General features: G+C 38.2%; 1 protein-coding gene across 3 annotated transcripts in view; it reads left to right on the top strand.

The window, feature by feature from the left end:
* The window catches only part of LOC131737706 (probable ATP-dependent RNA helicase DDX10), an 88,183-nt gene that overhangs the window by 31,315 nt on the left and 34,822 nt on the right, over positions 1-22,046 (top strand). The window lies entirely within an intron of this gene.

The following is a 22,046-nucleotide window of genomic DNA, read 5'->3' as shown; positions in this document are numbered from 1 at the left end:
TACACCTGATCAGCTCTCCAAACTGCAACAATTATAAAAGAAAACTGCATTGCTTTTGTTAGAACATTTTCAAAATCCACCAATAAGGGAGACTCTCCCAGACACCCTTATATGATTGGGATTAAGTTACTGTACATACAAAACCTTGTGAATGAACCAAACAATGTTTATTGTACCCTTAAACCTATAAAAATACCTAAATGCTTTTTCAAATTAACATTTGACAGCACTTGGACATATCTGCCTGCTGACTTTATTGGTTACATCAATGCGTGATACAAGTTGCAGCGAGAAGTACAATTCACTGCTGTTGGGTGAAGAGTGAAGGGGTAGAGTCTGTTTCTTTCATTTATTTTACGCAAAAAAAAAGGAAAATCTCATGGCAATGTCCTTGCAACTTTTTAGGCTTTGGACTCCCAGAAACACAGTGTTTGCTTTAGTGGCACAGGGGTCACACAGGGGTCACAAAGGGGCCACCGGCTTTCCCTGGTTATCCTATCATGAATATCCCTCAAGCTGGAAAGCAAATTGTGTTCCAGCTAAGATTAGAAAAGTCTCTTGGAACACACAGTAATAGTTCTGTCAGATTGAAGATGAATTGCATGATAGCAGCCAGCTGTAACCAACAATAACATCTTCTGCAGTAGGGGATCTTGTACAATTGTAAAACATCTTATGAATGCAATTACAAGTAAAACCACACAAGACATTTAACCTCGTACTGTTAACTGCATATATCAGCTTTTTTTTTTTTTTGGGGGGGGGGGGGGGGTCAATTTGTACTCTCTCGTTTTGATTTTAGAAAATAAATTATGTATCAACTACAGTATTCAAGCTATGCAAAGACATTTTATTTATGTAACAAAATATTACTATTGCAAGTGAGTTGGAGTTAGAGAATCTTTAGAATATAGTTTTACATGCTTGTCAGAGATGCAGACGAAGCATTATTGAAATCTTCTCAATACACCTCTCGTGCTTGGATTACTTAAAGCAGATATATCACATTGGTGGGAATTTTCCAAACTAAGTTGCCGAACTAATGTATAAAATTGATTGTATGCAAGCATACATAGACTACCAAATCATGTGGTTGTCATGACAACATTTTAAATAGCAAGGGATCCTGGGTATAATCCAGAAAGGTCACAATCTTAATTACTTAAACAGATTAAAATGGTTCATTTAAACAAATGTCACACTTTCATTAAACCTTACAATGGATTGCATTATACGGTAATACGTTGCATGTGGTGTCTCATTTAAAAGACAAATGACAGAGATACATTAATATCATGGTTTTAGAAGGTATTTGATGGACCAAAACGGCAGCATTCTGTTATCTTTCAAACAAATTCAATTTATCATTGTAGCGTTTATGCTGTATGCACACGGTTTTGTTTTGCTGTTTTGATTTCTGATTGTAAATAAGGTAAAATGGTCAGACTCGGCACTTTAGATCTATGCTGAATTCATTACCCTGCTTCTATAAAATGTACTTTGGGTAGCCAGTAACATTCTGTAGTTATGGCAGCATGATAAATACTCTAGTCTTAATTGATGAGATTGGATTCTTTCAGTGATAATTTAAAGCATGGCAGGTTAATAAAGTATTCGGGTCCATTGTCCCTGAGAGAGTGCCATTAAGAAGATATGGATGAGTTGGGGGTTGCAGCAGCCTTGCCCAGGCTGTCACTTAGCACGTCTATATAATTGCAATGCACTGTTGGTCAAGGACATGGGAACAAGGAGTTAACAAACAGGTGTTTGGGGGGTTGGTTGTGGTCCATCTTCCATTTACAGCAGACCCTACAAATAAATTGGTTCAATGTTTATAATGTCAAGAGCTACTTTTTTGTTTATGTTAGCAAAGGTTATTTCATCGACCGAAGCCTGGTTTTCTGAACGCTCGAATTGGAAAATGTAAACGCTTCATGCACTGCCCGCACTGTGAAGTACTTGTCGCACAGGGGGATTTTGCTTCTAAATTGCAAGATTGAAAGGAAGGAAGGAACACCAACTCTTTCATTTTAGTCTTCCGAAAGAGAACACCTCCGATTGGACAGGACAAGATTATACAGCGAGTTGCTGTGCTCAGTATCAGCTGTATTTGTTGCTGCATTTATTTATCTGAAAGCTAATGTTTTCAAATTAGGAAGGCGGTCCGCTGTTGATGACCAAAACAAGTCGATGTCAATTTCCCCTGGCGGTATAGCGCTCTGGATCACATAGGGTGCCACCTTCACAGTGTACAAAGCAAAGCAAAGAACATCTTTTACTCTCTCTTTTGCGGATATATTTGCAATGTGGGACCTTTGTCATGGCATTCCCTGGTCAAAATCGGTCAATGTTCCCTTTATCCTCGGTGTGATCCAACATTTTTCTCTATCCTTCTCTGTTAACGATGATATTATTTAATATTACGCACCTGTGCGTGGTGATACGTTTTATGCGTAAAATTACACGGCTGCGTAATTGTGTAATTCCCTGGGGTGTATAAACTGCTTCAGTGCTATTTATTTGTGTTTTTTTAATACAGTATATATCTTGTGCCTGTAACACCAACTGACATTGTTGTAACACTGCTTTACGAATGTAGGAGCAGTGTCAGAGCAACTAATGTCTACTCTGTGCTCTCTGGGTTTGTGCTGTTGGATCAATCTGTATTTTTTATCATAATTTAACACTTTGGGAAAAAGTAGTCTGTTACATGTCAAGTGACAGAGGTTTTCCAGCCCTCATACGTGGCCATGGCTAAAACACTTTTTAGGGCCAGTTAACAATACACTGAGGTTATGAAGCAAAAGGTGTTACAATTTGCAGGCCAGTTTACAACATGGAGCACCGTACCATGGTTCTGATAGACTTCTTTGTGCGATGTGCAATCCCATTCAAATGGTCATCAATGATTAATTATTTTGTGTGTTCATACCAATTATACTGTACAACACATTTAATCATCATTCATAAAAAAAAAATGGAGTAACTAATGAAGTAATGCTTTTGGTCAGAGTACACACCTCCATCGGAACATGATTTAATCAAGTAGAATGAACCATTGGACCTCTAGATCTGTATTGTGTTTATTTCGGGAGGTTCATGCATGGTAAATGTCATCTTAACAGGTTTTACAGTAAAATTCAGTTAGTTTGTGTGTGATTTTTCTGGGTCTTGTCAGCAGCTCGTAAAGCTTGGATGTTATTTTGTTTATTTAGCAGACGCCTTTATCCAAGGCGACTTACAGAGACTAGGGTGTGTGAACTATGCACCAGATGCAGAGTCACTCACAATCACGTCTCACCCGAAAAATGGAGCATTAAGGAGGTTATGTGACTTGCTCAGGGTCACACAATGAGTCAGTGGCTGAGGTGCGGTTTGAACCGGGGACCTCCTGGTTATAAGCCCTTTTCTTTAACCACTGGACCACACAGAAAGGGTTAACTTGCTGTGAAGTAGTAGTCGTCATGGGTGTGGGTGATTTATTACCCTTCAGGTTTTCTCTTAGTTAAGGGTGAATTCAAGTATGAAAACTTGTAATGGCATGTTAATGGAAATACCTGTTGGATGCCTTCCAGTACTGAAATTAAAACTTTGGGTGAGATGATACATGCTGAATAATGATGGTAACAGTATCACCTGCTGTCATGAATTTCCACATAGGCTACTAAAAAAAAAATATAATAATAATAATAATAATAATAATAATAATAATAATAATTTTATATAATAATAGCATAGAGTTTGCTGTTATATATGGGATTGGCTTACACAGAATTCATTCAGATTTGAACTAGTTTAGTTTACTGGCTTATATAACAAATCCAGTACCTCTAGCTGTATGTGTGTTTAAAATCCTATTTAAACACCATCAGCTGGTTTCACAGACCCTGATTTTAACACTAGGTAGTCCAATACCCCTTTCACACAGACAAGTTATGATAGCTCAGAACCGGCACTGATGCGGCATTTTGGTCTGTGTGAATTGCCTTTATTGTCACAGAGCTGTCATATTTTATACCATCTCCGAACCACCTCGCGATGCACTGAACCTTCTCAACTCCTGTATGAAATGCTATGCCAGCACTGAAGCACTATAGTGGCCGTGGATTGAAAGTCAACATCCCACGTGACTCTGTACCAGACGTGTTGGGTATTTTTGTTGGTGTAACACGCTTTCATTTTTTTCCAAATACAATGGCTGATCAAGAACAAGGTAGTAATTGGAGACTGGAAGACGCTAAGGAATTGTTGACTTCCAGCCACTAAACAGATGCAGCACTTTGAACTGTGCAGTAGAATTTGGTTTACAGACCCTGCACAAATCCAGTTAATGTGATCGGGGAACTTCTCGAGAATGCAGAGGAAACTCAAAGCGAGCAACAGACACAGCATGCTGTTAAAATAAATAAATAAATATAAAAAAAAACACAACGCATTGCAATTTTTTGTAGCTGTTGACAGTATTTTTTTTTGCAGTTCGTATCAGACGGCTGAATGAAAATAATATTAATAATGCGTCCCCACTTAAATATTTGTATTTCAATTTTCCACATATATATATATATATATATATATATATATATATATATATATATATATATATATATATATATATATATATATATATATATATTTCTTATTAATAGAGAGGACAATGCGAGCACAGGGAAGTTTCCAGCGCCATTCATTAAAAGTTATTTATTATTATTATTTATTTCTTAGCAGACGCCTTTATCCAGGGCAACTTACAATTGTTAGAAGATATCACATTATACAGATATCACATTGTTTTTACATACAATTACCCATTTATACAGTTGGGTTTTTACTGGAGCAACCTAGGTAAAGTACCTTGCTCAAGGGTACAACAGCAGTGACCCCAACTGGGGATTGAACCCACGACCCTCCGGTCGTGGGTCCAGAGCCCTAACCACTACTCCACATTCGCTTACCCACGTTATTCTGCTTTATTTATTTATTTGTTTTGTTGCCGTTGCCGTTGCCATGAAAACGATCTGTTGACTGACAGGTTTGAAAGTCTCATGTGAAAGGGTTATGACGGTATTATACCGGCATAGATGGCGCAATTTCGTGCTGTGTGAATGGGTATTTTAAATAATTTTTTTTAATGTCTCTGAGACGGCTCAGTAGCTACATTTGTGTGTGAAAGTAGTACAAGGTTAGTGCTAATCAAGGTCTGTGAAACCAGCCGTATTATAAAGCAGCACTTTCTTCCATCTTGGCCTGTCCCTTTTTATCTCTAGTCTCATGAAGCAGCACAGAGGCTTCAAGCCGGGAGGAAGCATATGTGCCTGTGGCTGAAAATAAAAGCATGTCAACTTAGTGGACCGTTTAACACATATGTTTTCAGATGTAGTATAGAGTTATATTGGACGTTTCTGCTTTATCGTATTTGTTTGAGATTCCGGAGTCAGATAGCTGTGTTATTTCTAATCTGTGTGTCTGATGTGCTTACTGGTGCAAGATTTGATAGGCTTGTGTGATAACTCTTGGTGCTGGGAATGAAGATCAGACGTTATTGTGGTTCTTGGCTGCTCTTTATAGTAGGGCTGTGTTCGAAGGATTGTTCGCTAGCCAGGTATTCAAGTTAGGTCTAAACCTTCGATTTAGTTCCTGAGAGGAATAGTCGCTGCATTTATTATTATTGAGGTGTAGTTGCTGCTAATGCAAAGCTTTTTTTAAACATTGTCTTTATTACGCCGGCCAGAGGCCTGTGCTTACAACTGCATTGTCATATTTGCTACATTTTCTTTAAATTCTCAAATTAGTGGTTGATACCCGGGTAGTACAAAGAGACCCGTTTTGGGTCGGGTCATTTAAAACCCATCGGGTACCTGGGTGCCAACCTCCTAATTCTTTGTCTTTGTCTCCTCCTTCTTCCTTCTTCTTCGTCCTTCTTCTTCTTCTTCAAAATGTGACCGATAACCAGCTTGAAACAGTGACTATTAAATAAAGCTTTGTTTATCCCAAGTCAGCTTCAGTTCTTTTAATTGGCCGCAATAAGGTGCTGTTGCAATGCAAGTTACTGTATATATCGCAAACAGCAGCATCAATTGCGTGTACATAAACAACGTGTATTTTTATTTAAATGATAAAAACATGACTACTGTTCTGTATAACATATTTTTTAAATACGTGTGAATGTTGTATTCCATTTATATGGATTACCTGTAAAATAGGATTTTCAATCAAATATAAACAAGTAGCTATAATGACGTTGCCAGTAAATTATGCAAATTGGTACCATCGACGGCTTGAACCTTCCTTCGGTAATGTGTCCTGAACCTTCGAAGGTCAAAATGTACCCTTCATTGCAGCCTTACTTCATAGCCCCCCACATCAGACTGTTTTGACTAGCTTCAGTTTGGCTTACAGCACTCGTGGCAGGTGGAACACGACATGCTGTGCACTGGCAGGACCAGAATAGCTGCCCTCCAACCCTGAGGTATTCTAGAGAAAACAAGCGGGCTGCTTGGGAGTTTGAGATCGCACCCTTGAAAAGAAAACTGTTAATCTGCATGCAGTACATAAGAGTGGAATTGTTCAAGTTTGTTTATATTGTTGTAGCCTCAGCATACAGTATGTAAATAGTGCAGGCCAACATGGAAGAAAGTCCTGCTTAATAGACAAGGGGCGGGGGGCGGGATTTTAAACACTTGCAGCTAGAGGGGGAGGGGGGGGGGGAAGTATTGCTGTTAAGATGTGATTTTGGTCGTTTTAATTCTCTCTCTCTTTAAAAAAAAAAATCTAAATTAAATTTGAAAAAACAATGTAATTCCTCCCAACCGAAAGTGTCTGCCTCCGATTCTAATCCAGTTGTCTGGGGATGAGTAGACTGCAGGGGCGTTCCATTGAAAGGCCAGGGTTTTTTGTCGTCTAATCCTGTCCTTCTTGCTGAGGAACTGAGAGTTCCACTTGGAGCTCGTGAAGGTCAGCTCCCTTGCTAATTCTGTTGATGCTTTCAGCAGCCATGTGCAGTTGTAGCGATAAAGGTTTCAGGAAAGCGTAAGGGAATCAAGAGACTCTTTCCTAATGTTTTAAATATATGGGAATGTGAGCATTCAGCCTAGCATGTTGATTGCTGTCAAGGCTTTTGGACAGCAAGCCTGTGTGTTTAGATTTGATACGCTGTTCTGAGCTGCCACATCCCAGTGGGCGAGGAGATATGCATTAAATTTAAATTTAAATTTTTGGTTTTTTTCTGCCATTTATGTTGTAAATAAGCTACAGGAAGGTAGACCGCACAGAAGAACTAAAATCTGGATCTTGTTTGTTTTTTGCAGTTCTTTGTAAATTTAGCATGCAAAATTGATTATTTCAGAAGAAGTTTAGTTTCAGAGTAGTTTTATTATGGCCTTCCTCATTAGTCAGCTGTAGTTCAAGCTAAATTGCAGTCTTGTTCCCCAGCATGCATTGTGAATGTCAATCTGTTTGGCATCCATTTCCAAATCCAGATTAAATACCATTAATAGATATGTTTTTTTAATTTTGATGTGGACATTTGTAATACTTAAATAAACCATGTTAAAGTACAGCTATCTATCTATTTATTTTCCTGTTTACCTGTGTACCTTTTTTGAAGGTATTAAACTTTTGGTTCTTTGTCTTTTCCACACATATTCCAGACAATGGTAGAGGAGTTAGTTAGATTTGCTAATCTAATTGGCTATCATTCTTTACCAGAAATTCTTCACTGTTAGAATGTGGGTTATATAAATGAAGGTGTCTGTTGGTCTATCAGTACATGCATATGACACATTTTTGCATGACTGTAGTTCAAGTTACTGGGCCATGCCTGAGCTACTGTATGAGAAACATATTATTCACGCAATAGTAAGATTGACAAAAAAAAGGTAAATCTGGATGTACTACATGGATGGTCATTTAATGTTCTGTTAAGCAATAGATACAAATTGTCATATGCAGGTATTGGAATATGTAAAATATCTCAAGGGTAAGTGTCTGGTGTGGGTAACATTTAATGGCCATCCATGTAGTACATCCAGATTTTCCCTTTTTTTTGTCAATCTTACTATAGCGTGAATAATATGTTTCACAATGTATTACACAATGGGTAACACAATGTATAATGAGAAAAGAACAGTCTGCATTAGAGTCACTGGCTTTATCCAGTCAGCCATGCCGTACATGTCATGGTTGTTGGGATTCATCTGTTCAGCTTTGTGTCGTCTTTTTCAGGTGATTCTTTTCGCTCTTGGCTAAGCTCTTCTTTTATACATTATTGAGTGCTACACTCTTGTATTGTTTTTTCTCTTTCTGCTTGTCTGGCACATGCTCGTTTTTCCTTCAAGCAACATGATTGGTGGACTGTTCCCATAGCAACCTTGAGCTTCCTTTCAAGCTCATATCTTCAATAACCGTCACCAAGTGGTGTTGGACCACTGTTTTTGTAGCCCACTGAGCATTGTTTAGTCCTGCAGACAATGTTCAGTAATACTTGAGATTACAGGCCATGGATAGTCATGTAATTACATTGTAGTACATTGATAATTAGCTTTTGGTTAATGGGAAAACTGCTGTGCTATTATATTAAAGTCTTTGTGATCACATTGACACTTCATGGTACAAGCCATTTAGAATTACACATTTAGTCCACCAGGTGGAATCATTGTTAGCTACCCAGTTGTTACCATGTTATTACACAGTTATGCATGTTCAATAATCTTAAGTGGTACTCTGTATTTTTCCAGCTATCTTAGACTTCCGATTTTATTAAAAGTTTTTCAGCTTCAAGTGCCAATGCCTACAATAGGAGTGGCTGACTCCCCTACAGTCACTTAATACCATTCAGCTTCACTGTAGATACTGATAATTAACAAAATAAAATACTTTTATAATAAAACAGCAGGTTTATCTTATTCACTTTCTTTTGACAACACAGGAAAGTCAACCCCCAGTTACAATGTGCAGTGGCATTGCAAAATATCTAAACAGCTGGCCTGCCAACAGGGAGCCTCCCTGAGGAATAGAGCTCAAGTAGGTTTTGACCGCTTGCTCCTGGTTTCCCTCAAATGCTGCAAAAATAAACTGTTTTGTATAATACTGTAGATCAACTATGTGCTGTTGAAAAGCAGTGGATAAAACTCAATATGTACAAACTTTTTACTCGGTTCCCTGAACAATAAGATGCTGTCCTTTTAATGCCCCCTCACTCTATGAAGATTTACAAACAGGTGATTTGACTCTGAGGGGTTTTGACTACAGTATGTTTTAGAACTTCCATGGACATTCCTTGGGGTCACGTTGCTGTCAATGTCACAGCAGCATTCCAGTTTCTGTCAAATAACTTTCTGTTAGCTTGGAACTTCATTGGACAGACATCGGTTTCTTCGGTATGTCAACCTGTTTTACTATGGACTTTTGGTCTGTGTTTCTGTGTTTTTGTTCTTAATATTAGCCATGGCTGCACAGGAATGTTTTTAATCAGCTTTGGCTGGGAGACTTTAAAAATATGAAAAGTAAACAAAGGCAGAATCACGGTCTCTGCATCTGTAGAGAAGAGAATTCTGCTGTGCTCAACGTCTTGTACATGTTTTTCCTCAGCATTAGTTGCTGTGTGGGAGTGGAGCAGATGTTTGTTATCCAGGTCTGTCAAATCCTGAGGTGCAGTACGGAATAAATCTCTGCTATGAAGCTTTTAAAAGCCACCATGACTTAAGGGGTTAAACCAAATAAACAGAAAAACTAGCTGTCAAAGCCCCTTCCCACACATGTCTCCTCAATGCATTTAACATCCAAGGCATTTACAACCCCCCCTTACTCATTGTCTTACTGCTAGCAAACCTTGTATATGTAACCTGAACATTTTTGCTCTTTTTTTTTTTTTATCATAAATCCATCTTGCAGTGTAAATTGCATTATTACTCTGGCGCTCTGTTTTGAAATAGTAGTTTGTCAAACTTGCTTTATAAAGTGACAGGCCACAGTGTAACTCAGACTGGGCAAATTGCTCCTGGAATTGAAGCTGATCCATTTACTTTTCTAGAATAAAATACTTGATATTGTGTAGATCCAAATAGAACAACACTTCTATTCCAGGACTTGCATAAGCAGAAAAGGTCACAGCAACCCTTTGGTGGCCAAAGACATTCATTATCTCATATTGCTGAGTCCTATGAATGCAGTATTGTCAATTGTAAATCCAAAAAGGCTGACTACTGTAAACTTTCATGTCCGCGTGCAGCTTTGGAAGATGTGAACAGCAGACGCTCACACTTTGGAGTTAGTCTTCCCTGTTGAGGATAAATTACAGTGAAGTATGTTTTCACACGTTTTATTTCGATCACGTATAACCAGTCTGCTAAATCAGTATTTACCGCTGTAAGCATTTTATTATAATTGCAACATTACGAACTGTGGAACTTTCAAATAGATAACGTATGATGCCTTTTTTCTAAGAAAATGAATCCACTTAGTGAAGCATTGCTCCTACTGGTAATGAGAAATAGATCTATGAATGTAGAGGCATGGTTTCCATTAGCAATAAAGTCCATATTAAAATAAATAATAATTTAAGCGGCAATGTTTTAAATTAACTTTTGTATAGAATGTGCCTGAAAAATGTTAACCTAATTTAAAAAGTGCATTTCTGAAATACTTTTAGTATAGATTATGGTTATAAATAAAGCCCAACAATGGGCAGATAAACACTAAGTAATGCCTTACTTTTGTTCAAGGACCACAAAAGGCTGAGATCTTTTACCATATTTCCCTGATGGGACGTGCCCATGGAGTGACAGTGAGGACTATGACTTAATCTTGTTTAACCTGGGACTTCTGTGTCAGTAGAATATGACTTGAGAGTTACTGCTGAATGGCGTTTGTAAATCAAGACCTAATTTAATGTCCTTGAATTTAAGAGTTGGTACAGCTTTGAAGTTGAACTCTCTAGACAGTGTATCGGCATCTTAGTCATTTACTTGTTTGTGGTTTTATAACTTAATGAATCTGCTAATTTGTTGCTGCTGAAAAGGGCTTACTTCCTGCTCAGATGCTGCTGTATCTTGCAATCAAGCCAAGTTGAAAAAAAAGAAGGAAGCAGCTGCAGAGAAACATGTGGAAAAGCTTCACTCAAGAGTCTCATGATGACATAAACTGAAAATCCACTTTCCCCATACTGTGAAGTTGTGAACTCAGCACAACACAAGTGTACTACCAGTCGGGTGGAACAAATTAAAGAAAATTAAATAAATGTCGGCACAAAACTTAACACACAATGTAGAAAAAAATGTTTGAGATACTTTATAAGGTGAAGACATCTGCAGGGACAAAACTATTTTGTCTTGGTTTGCAATCTAATGCAATATTGTTACATTTTGTAGAAGTGCTCCATTTGTTTTTTTTTTCAGTGGGATCATCTGTCTTTAGTTGGTTCACCCACACAACCATCTGTACTACAGTGCTCTACCATTCCTTAAGGGATTTCCCATTAGCTTCTCGTAAAGTATGTGGACTTGTACCCTTGCCAAAAAAATAGAATGGTATTTTAGAGAAGAATAAATAGGGTGTAGAAGAATGATTTCATTGTTTTTTTTACCCACGTCTCAATAGATTGCTTCAGTTTTTCATTACATCCTTGAACTCTGCATAGTTTATAGCAATGCGTCCTCTACTGAAGACCATTTAACCATGCCTATGTTATGTCATCAATGTGAGACTAAAGGAGATTGAGATTCATTTGATTCATCTCGCCTTCTATTGCTGTGACTCGCTTGTAACCAGAGTTGTTCTTTGCATTGGTGGGTTTCTGTAAATGTTCAAAGGCTGTCTTAATGCACTCGTTGGTCAGTGCAGCCTCTGTGTTGAGAGGCGAGCTGGTTGGACAGGCACCTACTTTCATGCCCCCTATGAAGGCAGTGAGATTCTTCTGCTTTACTATGATCGTTTCTGCAAAGTTACAGACAGCTACACAGCTTGAAGATGTCCAGCGGCTAATGGAGCTCACCTAGCCTAGTTCTACTGCTGGCTGGCTGACAAGAGTTCGCTTTTTTAGATACATTAAGATGGCTGCAGTAATATATTCCCCCACCAACACAACACAAGACAAGAAATACATTAAGGCAAGGACAAAATAAATTAATTCTGTGAATAATTTATTGATTTGTGCTGTTTTGCGTTTAACTAAAGGAATGTATAAGTAAATGCTATTAATTGAGGGAATATATTCTAAATCTATGAAGATCATCAGTGGCTGACTGTATGTGTTCATGAGTGTCTACATGCATACAGGATATATGCACTGGAACATGTAATCACACATCAGTTATTGTCAAATGATATGTATTGCAGTGAATGGCTCGCTGGGCTATGCACGCCTCCAGTATGCAAGATACTGTGCAGTATCAGTCTGAGGCTGGACAACAGAAAGGTAATTGGCTCATGTCCAAGTAAGGGTAATTTGATTGAACTCCGGGCTAAAACGGATCAATAGAACTGGAGATGTAAAGCCTTTTTCAGTAACACAGATAACTTGTGTAGTCGAACAACCAGCGTCTGCTGGAATGCTAACAGTATTGGATACGGTATTCTTTGTGTTGAAAACCATGCAATTTGAGCTGGCACAGGAAACAAACTGTCCTTCAAAAATGATACATGATACAGTCACGGATGAAAAGGGATGCATCGTCACAACTATTTAAAATAGTGTTTTGTCCCATAATGCCTTATCCATAACACAAGTATACATTTTTGTTTCTCTTCTGATTTGAATGAATTCCTTTATGTAACCAGGTAAAGCCATTGAGAACGGGTCCTTTCACAATGTTTTTTGCTGTGGTGGGCTAGCTTATAAGCTGCAGCAATAACCAAAAACAAACAAGCCTCCAATTAATTTAATTGTTTAATAAATTAAAAAAAATAAAAGCAAAAACATGAGAGAAACCAATAGGGTCATAGTAATGGCTCCAGGAAAAGGTAAATGCATGGAAAAAGGCTGCATGTCACATTTATAAAATGTAGAATTTATAAAACACCATCTAATGTCAGCTTTCAGTTAATCTGTGTACATGTTCTCCATAGAAAGCTATGCGTCTTGTCAGAGCCTAACAGCATACAAATTAATATATATATATTTTTTTTCTTAATTTTACTCCCTTTTTGTGACATTGACACTGATGCGTGATAAACAGAAAGTACAGCAGACAGTTAATATAAGTTACATTTTCAGAACATTAGGTTTTTTTTGCCCTCAGGCTTAATTTTAATGCTGCAAGTTAATTCTGTGTTGAAGAGCATTCTAAAAAAGGTGAATTGTATTGTCTTTAGAAAGTGGAAGCAATAGAGAAGTGGTCTCAGTCAGGTTACTGCAGCAGTTTAATTTGTGAGTTTTGGGAGGTCACGCTTTCAAAGAGGTTTGTTTTTGGTTAACCCTTTAGTGAGGCGACTCGCGGTGACAGGGAATTCTCCTGGAGCTTGTTGGCTTGCGTTTGACACTTGAATTTATGGCAGGTTCCTTTTTGGTTTAAACATTGCTCCCTTTGCATTAATATGCTGCAGCTGCCGCATTAATTTGCCCTTAGCTGTTCTTGTTATGGCAGGCCAGCCCATACGCTGGAACCCATCTGTAATATAAAAAGCAAAAGCAGATAGATAAGACCATAAATTATCCCTGTCATCATCATGTGGAAAGAAAATGTATTGTGCCTCTGCCCTTGAAACAGAACTACTTGTACTGTATTCCAATTTATTGAGCTTCACACATATCTGGAGCTGTTCTGCATTTTAAAAGACTGCTCCGGTTTCTCAATTCTATTGGTTTATTTCCATTTGGTTTGAGGGAAAATACCAGTTTAGATGCCACAGTGTTGACAGGGTTGTTTACCTTAATTAACACGTACAGCATGAGAGGATTCTCGGTCTTCTGAACTAGTTTGTAAAGCAATCTGTATGATTTTGGTTGGTAATTCCAACATTTTAGTTGCTTTGAGCTTCCTCTTGTATTGCATGCTTCCTGTTCCTATTTCTTTAACCCTATGTGAGCCCTGGGCTGATTTTTATTAACCAATTGATTTAATGATTACACCATGTAACACTTTTTTTTTTTTTTTTGGTTCCTGGGTAGTAAGTGTTATTTCCTAATTGCTTATGCCTCAAAAGTATAGAAAATGGCTATTATTCCCCACAAACTTTGCTTTTGTGACCAGGACAGTGATATTTTGAAATTTACCTATTTTCCAGAACATTCCAGATAGATTCACCAGTTCAATTTAGTTCCAGCTGCCTAAGTGGATACATATCTGCATTTTTCTGAGATGGCATCAAGGTCATAGGAGACTTAAAAATGGTGGCATTCCTGATGGGTCTCCAAGGCGGTTTTACCAAGTTTCCTTGCTATCTTTGCCTTTGGGACAGCAGGGACACTAAGGCGCACTACCACAGGCAGGACTGGCAACAGCAGCCCGAGTTCTCTGTGGGGAGGAACAACGTCAAGTGGGAGCCACTGGTGGACCCCCGGAAGGTGCTGATGCCACCACTGCACATCAAATTGGGCCTTATGAAACAATTTGTCAGAGCTCTAGATAAGGAGTCGGCAGCCTTCAAGTACCTTCAAGACTTCTTCCCTAAGCTGTCTGAGGCAAAGGTCAAAGCCGGTGTCTTTGTCGGACCACAGATAAAGAAGATCCTGGAGTGCAATGAATTCCCCAAGAAGCTCACTAGTAAGGAGAAAGCGGCTTGGAACAGCTTTGTCGCAGTGGTTCGGGGCTTCCTGGGCAATCACAAGGCCGAAAACTATGTGGAGCTGGTTGAGACTCTGGTGAAGAACTTCGGCACAATGGGCTGTAGGATGTCCCTCAAAGTCCATATCCTTGATGCTCATCTTGATAAATTCAAGGAGAACATGGGAGCGTACTCGGAGGAGCAAGGCGAGCGCTTCCACCAGGATATACTGGACTTTGAACGCCGCTACCAAGGACAGTATAACAAGAACATGATGGGAGACTACATTTGGGGGCTGATTCGTGAAACTGATTTACAGTATAATCATAAATCTCGAAAAACTACTCATTTCTAAATCTTTTGTAGTCATTTTTGTATTACTTTAGTATAAATACATGTTAATTTGGATTCATATGTTGTTTTTTTCTGACTTTATGTGAATGAAAAGACACAAATTCGCCCGTTTTCTCATTGGAAATAAGTGAATTTCAAAATCTCACTGTCCTGGTCACAAAAGCAAAGTTTGTGGGGAATAATAGCCATTTTCTATACTTTTGAGGCATAAGCAATTAGGAAATAACACTTACTACCCAGGAACAAAAATTGTGTTACATAGTGTACCAGTGATTTCCTTCTGCACTCAACCGCAACCTTGCATTGGAAGTATGAACAATTTCAGCAGTTTGAACTGTGTACAAAAAAAATTCCTAAAGGATCTTGTGTTTTTATTAGAAACTATACCAGATTTCTCACAGATTTATTTTTTTATTTATTTTTTTAAAGTCATCAATTAATAGTATGTCATTGCACTGTAAATCACTGTAATTGGTTACTATATGTGAAAATCAAATTACATTTTGAAATAAAAATGACTAGGGGTGGTTTTAAAGGCCCGTTTTAACACACTATCATGGACTACCTTACTTAATGTTACATTAAGTCGTCCAAAATTTGTGCTAATCTGCGTCTGTGAAACCTTGGGTATGAATACTGAATAGTGTAATTTGTATGTAAAACTTGTGTGATGGTAAGTTATGCAGTACTTTCTTGTGCGTCTGTTTTAGTATTATATTTAAAGTTGTCTGCAGTACTGCTCTGGTGTAATTCCTCTGGTTATCACCAGCCATTTGCTCCTGCTGTTTCTCAGAAGTGCTGTGCTATCTGCCCTTTTTCAATACACTTGCATGTACTGGCAACATGTACCGCTTCCCACACGGCACACGGCAATTTACAAGGTGCACAGGGTTTGTCAGCATTCCTAGTTAGAAAGTTCACAACCAGGTAAGGTTACAGTTTCCACCCTTAGCAGGGCTTGAATTTCATTTTTGTGTGCTGGGTGGGGATTTCCCCCCTATGCTGTAGCCAATGGGGGGAGATTCCAAAATTTTAGTGGGGAATGGCACAAGAAAAGGCACTTTTGCATATAAAAAACTATATATATATTTTACTGCATCATCATTCACACTGATGTTGCTTTAAAACAAGCTGCTTTCAGGAGACCCAACAGCTGTTCATCACTGTGAGACAGAGCACTCTCCATTGCTTTTGCCATTGCCTGACGTGAAGTTTTTGCATGCAGCAGAAGAAAAAGGTGCTTTTCTTTTTAACTATGTAAGTTGCAACAGGATCAGGCATACTATATGTGGTAGAGATGATAATAAATATATGTAAAAAAAAAAATCCCAAATAATTGTTTTGTCACTGCTATATATATTGTAATCATAGATGGCTTAAAAAAAAAATGCACCATTGAACCTCAATATGAAATTAACATGAGAGGGAAGCTGAGCTTCTAAGCTTTCCAACGATACCGCCTCTTTCAGTCTAGCTGCTACAGTGACGGAGCAATAGACTCAAAACGAAACCTAAGCTGTGAACTCTGTCACGTGATGAGAGGCTTAACTTCAGGCGATTGTAGTTCCGGCTAGGAGTACCGCATACACCCACTGAATAGCTGTCATTACAGAGGTACCACCAAATGTTCCTGTCAGGACGCTGCACTCTGATTGGTTATCATATTATTGTTAATAAAACAATGAATAATCCTCTCCCAACACGGAAACCCTAACCTTAAGATCAGTATCCTATACTGCAGCCATTACACATCTAAAGTAGTTCATGTTTGGCAGTGAATAAGCGTTTTTGACTTAAAAAAAAATAAATAAAAAAGTGACCGGAGGTGCTGACTTCCTCAGTTGCCTGACAGGAACATTTCGTGGTACCTTTGTAGGCACTGCCACTGGATATGTCTTTGGAAAGCCCCAAGTCTGTACTTTTAAACAAGATGTGAACCAGGTAGGTGGCTTTTACAGTGCCTGAGTAATATGTGCGTAACCTTCGGTGGCCTGGCGCCCCAAAGTGAATGGGGCTGAGTTTTAAGTTAAAGCGAAAGTCACCGCTTGCAAAACAACACCTAGATAGACTTAATATCATCTTTTTTATTTCCAAAACTGTTTACTTACTGCAGTGTACTGAGTTTCTATAATCCTTAAATATAGCGCCCGATCACGTACGAGAGAATAAATTCTTCCGGTATTTAAAATATTATTTATTCATTTATTTTAACCAGAAATACTCGGAATGAGGCTCATAGTGCTTTCGTCACTGACACCCACTTCCTTATAGATTTGTTGTAGTGTTTCAGGGATTCTAAATTGGGTGAAAAATACAGTAGTTTGGTGTCATAAAATATCTCTGCGGGATTTTCCCGCACTGAAAGTTGCAGATATGCGGGAGCAACTTGGAAAATGCGCGATTCCTGCAATCCTGCGCTGAAATTCAAGCCGTGCTTATTAATTAATTAATAAATAAATAAATAAATACATCTTTGCTGCTGTAAAACTCCAGCAAGTGCAGTCATGCACAGTGCTCTTCATTGGCAAGCAGCGTGTTGACTGTCATAAAGTAACTGCCCCTGGACCTGAAATGAATCAGATTTCCACGGGAGGACATTGATTTATCAACAAGCTAGGCATTTATAAACGGCCTGGTAGCAAGCCTGCTGTAAATTTAACAAAGGTTGCACTGAGCTGAATCATCAGCCGTCCTGCTTCGTATACCTTTATTTCTTCTCCAAGTAGAACAGCTTCCAGCTGGGTCCCCTGATGAAAAAAAAACAAAGCAAACTGCAGGGCTGTAGACAAGTGTATTGTCATTGATAATGATCAGTCCATATTCAGCAGCATACAGTACAAGCAAAAGAAAAAAAGCACAAGAAAAGGCATTTAAAAGTCAAGGATGTAGTATACTGAGAATGTCAAGGTCGATGCAAAAAAAAAAAAAAAAAGTTTAACTCTTCTGCTCCGGTGAACATTCTACCTGTTTGAGGTCTGACTGACATAACGTGACTTTCGGCTTGTGTATCAGGACAAATATCCACAGAAAGTATACCGTATTATACCTATCTATACAGCTGAGAATCTGAAGATTATTAAGAAAATAACGTTCCCCCCCCCCCCCCCCCCCAACGTGAAATATACTCTACGATTTACCTAGTTTTGAATGTAAAAGATGAGTTTTAAAATTTACTCAAATTCATTTTTCTTTAGAAATGTCTCCGAAAGTGTAATTTTAGTGATCTCCTACCTAAAAACTGTAAGTATCAGTGGTACCCACAACCCTCTGGAACTAGGATCAAAAAGAATTGTATAAATACCTTGTCTGGTTTTCATTTTAAACCAAATTGTTTGACAGGTGTTTAATGTGAAGAACTTTTCCATCTAAGATACTGAAATGCTGCACGTCATAATAAAAGGTATCTCTATTGGCCTGGGGCTTTAGTGAAATGCATTTTGATTGGAGAGTCATCCCTCAAGTTTATCCTTTGAATATTTCACTACAGATAAGTTTTTTGTTTTTTTTGGTTCATATACATTTTAGATGATTTAGTATGATTTCTGGTAAGCGTGTACTTGTGATCACCGAATCTCCCAACCAAAAAAAATAACTCGCTCGTCTAGCTTTCTGTCTATCTAACTTTTTACTTTAGTTTGAAAGTATATAAAACCATGCCTGATTTGGTTGTTGGATCCTTTGGTGATGTCAGTCATTGGGTAAGCAGCAACCAATGGTTATTTAAAAAGGCTTAAACTGGGCGTCTTAAGGTCACGATTACATCATCGTTCAGACTCTGCAATGAGACGAAAGCCTCAGCACATTTTCATTTCAGCTGAAGACACAGCGGGTGGAAGTCATGCTTTCAGTGATGCACAAAGGATATTTGTGTACTTACTTGGGATTCTTCTCTGCGCTTTTGAAGAAGAGGATTAGACTTGAATAAGTTTGAGCATTTTGGTTCATCAGCTTTTCTAAAAGCAGTGACTTGAAAAATGAGTTTACAACGGAAATCAGCTCTTACTGCTGTGTTCCAGAACTCCCCAACAGATTAGACATGCAGTGTAAAACAGACTTACTGGGTCAGGGGGTTGAAAATGTGCCGTGTTGTATTTGAAGCAGTAGAGATGACTGTTCCTCACAAACGCAAGCCAAGATGGAGGCCTTGTTTAAAAAATATGATCAAAGTTTGTTCATGAAACATTACACTAAAAGCCCTTTATTTGGTTAAGCAGATGCAATTTAATTTCCAAAGTTGTGGTGTTATGGTTGTGCAGTTGAATGTTAAAGCTGTGCAGATACACAGATTTCCCCCTGTAATTCCCTTTAAGAAGTTTTTTAGGTATTAAATGAAACGGAAATTAGCCTACTAATACATGTTATTTCCCAACATGAAAAGCTCCTTTTTGATTAACACCACGTCAATTGTGTTTGTTCATTTAAAAAAACGATTTTATTCACAAAAGTATTACTGTTGTAATGCCATAAGAAGGCAGGAATCCGACAATACAGATGTTGCAAACCTAGCAAATGCAATTGATTCAACACAAAGACATTACCTTTCCTTATAACCCTACCTTCAGAGGTACCAGTTTTTGGAAGAGAAAGAGTTAGGGAGACGAGAAATATAAATGCGTCTTTTAGAGACCGAACAACCCCAAGTGCACTTGAAAGAAAAGCAATGTCTTGAAAAGGAATTCTGAAATCAATTTACCTTTTTCTATAGAAAACCGCAGCCCCGACACAAATCTAATTGAAAATCTTTGGTGCTTTGAGCAGGAAAAAGAAAGAAACAAACAAAAAATGAATCACTGCAAATTGCAAACCACAAAAGAGCTGAATAAATGAGATTTTCATGTATGGCATACATAATCTCATCTGACTTCTGCCAGAATTATCTGTTTCAATTTCTGCCTGTTAGGATTTGTTTTATTCAGAAACCAGAAGGTGGTGGGGAATTCTATTGGCAAAGCCTGTATGAGGTCAATTTAGACTGCTGTGTTTTGGGCAGTCCTGGGTTTTGGACCACAGATCTGCATTTATAGCACATCTATCTTTGTTTGATTTGGGTAAATTCTTGCTGTCCGGACAACCTGAATGCTTCTAATAATTAAAGATGCTGAATGTGAAATCCACAATGGCTCATCTGGTCTGAACATGCTGCAGCATTCAGATTAGTGCTGAGATAGAGATTCACTGCAGTGATTCAGTATTAAAAAAGTAAAATAATAACATTCAAGAAGAGCTTTTTTCAATTTCCTTCAGACCTGTCAATTCCCCAATGCATAATGTATTTATAAAAAAAATGTCAGGTTAAGGAATTTAATTCCTGAGGCAGAATATGATTTGCTTCTTAATTTGATATTGGGGGGGGGGGGGGGGCTTTGTATCTTCAGAATCAATTTCTTTGTCTTTCTGAAGGATAAGCGTGTGCATAGGACTGAAATTTTAGACCCAGTTTGTGACTACAGTACATACTGTATTTTCTCTTGGCTAGTTTAAGTGCATTTATCTCTGTGAAATATACAGTGCTATGGTCATGTCTCCCACTTGCCCTGTAATACTGTTCCATTACCCCCTTGCATTCTCAGCATAAGGAGGAAAACAAACAACACTGTTCACTATGGCTTTCGACTACCGTAGGCTTTCGACTACCGTAAACATTATAAAGGGGGATCACTTCAATTTGAAATGAGAGCTAAACAAATAGCTTTTTCTTTTTTTGTCAGAAGAATATGACATTTTTGTGATCCCAAGCTGTTTTCTTCAATGACTTAAGGCAGGGGTGTCACGCTCCAGTCCTTAAGGGCTGCAGGCTCTTCTGGTTTTCATTCCAACTTAACCTCTCAATTTAATTGGTCTAATTATTTGTTCAAGTGGGCATATTTAATATGTTGTCAAAGTCTTTTTAAAGTTGGTGATTTTAAACATGGACTTGATTTCAAGGTACACTACCTGTAAAACATTTAGAGGCCTGGAGAGAAGTGGTAAATTTGACCAGTTAATCAATTATTAGACCAATTAAGTAATTGAGCGATCAGGTGGAGCGAAAGCTGGAAGACAATGCGGCCCGCCAGGAACTCAGTTTGAGACCCCTGACTGAAGGCGTCGCTGGGATTATTGCTGCACTTAACCCCTTTCGCTTTATTGATGGCCCCTGATGTCACTTGGATATGACTGCATAATGGTGTAGGGACATGGAGTCAGAATGGTAAAATGACCACAATCTGATGAACATTCTATAGTGTTGCAGGGGTATGAACAGGCATTGTTGCTGTACTGGGATAAGTTTTTCCTTTAGGTTTTGCAATACATTGATGTCAATGTGACATGACACGTCTCAAACTGCCTATAAATGGGAGACGTATTTCCAGTTTCCAGGGCTTCAGAAGTGTAACATAATAAATATTTAATGATATTTTATATATGTTCACAATTCACAAATGTGGTCTTAAGGGGCCTGTATTAATTTAAATGTGTAATTTAGGGTGTCTCGTAAATTAATAGAGGAGAGAATTTGCATTTTGTTTCTGATACTGCAACTGTGAATCAGTTAATGAGCTGGGGTTCAAACCCAAAGGACTCTTGTCTTTTAGCTGTACCCTTGGTAGCTTAGTTCTCTATTAATTAGAAAGAAATTGGGTTAGAGTCTACCTATTTCAGTTTGATTTATGTCTTGTTTTTGTTTTTCTTTCTTAAGGCTTGGGTATAGTTTTCTATTAGTATTGCATTCTTGTGCTGTTTCTTCAAGATGCCAATTTCAGATATAAAAAGCTGGAGCTAAATTTAGAGATTTCATTAGCTGACCAAGTATTTGCATTGCATTTCCTCATTTAATCTGCTGGGTTGCAGTCCCATCTTTCAATAGGGATCATATGTTATTAAAAGTGGCAGCGCTATGTTTTGAATTAAATGTTCTGTGTGCTCCTGTGCTCTTACCCTCATAAATTCAGGGACAGCTTCACTGCTGGTTTCCCATGTGTAACAGGGGGAAGAGTTACGTGCGTGGGTCGTCA

The sequence above is a fragment of the Acipenser ruthenus genome, chromosome 8, assembly GCF_902713425.1.
Source record: "Acipenser ruthenus chromosome 8, fAciRut3.2 maternal haplotype, whole genome shotgun sequence".
Lineage (NCBI taxonomy): Eukaryota > Metazoa > Chordata > Actinopteri > Acipenseriformes > Acipenseridae > Acipenser > Acipenser ruthenus.
Note: the sequence above shows the minus strand (reverse complement) of the source record. Positions and strands in the feature narration are given on the sequence as shown.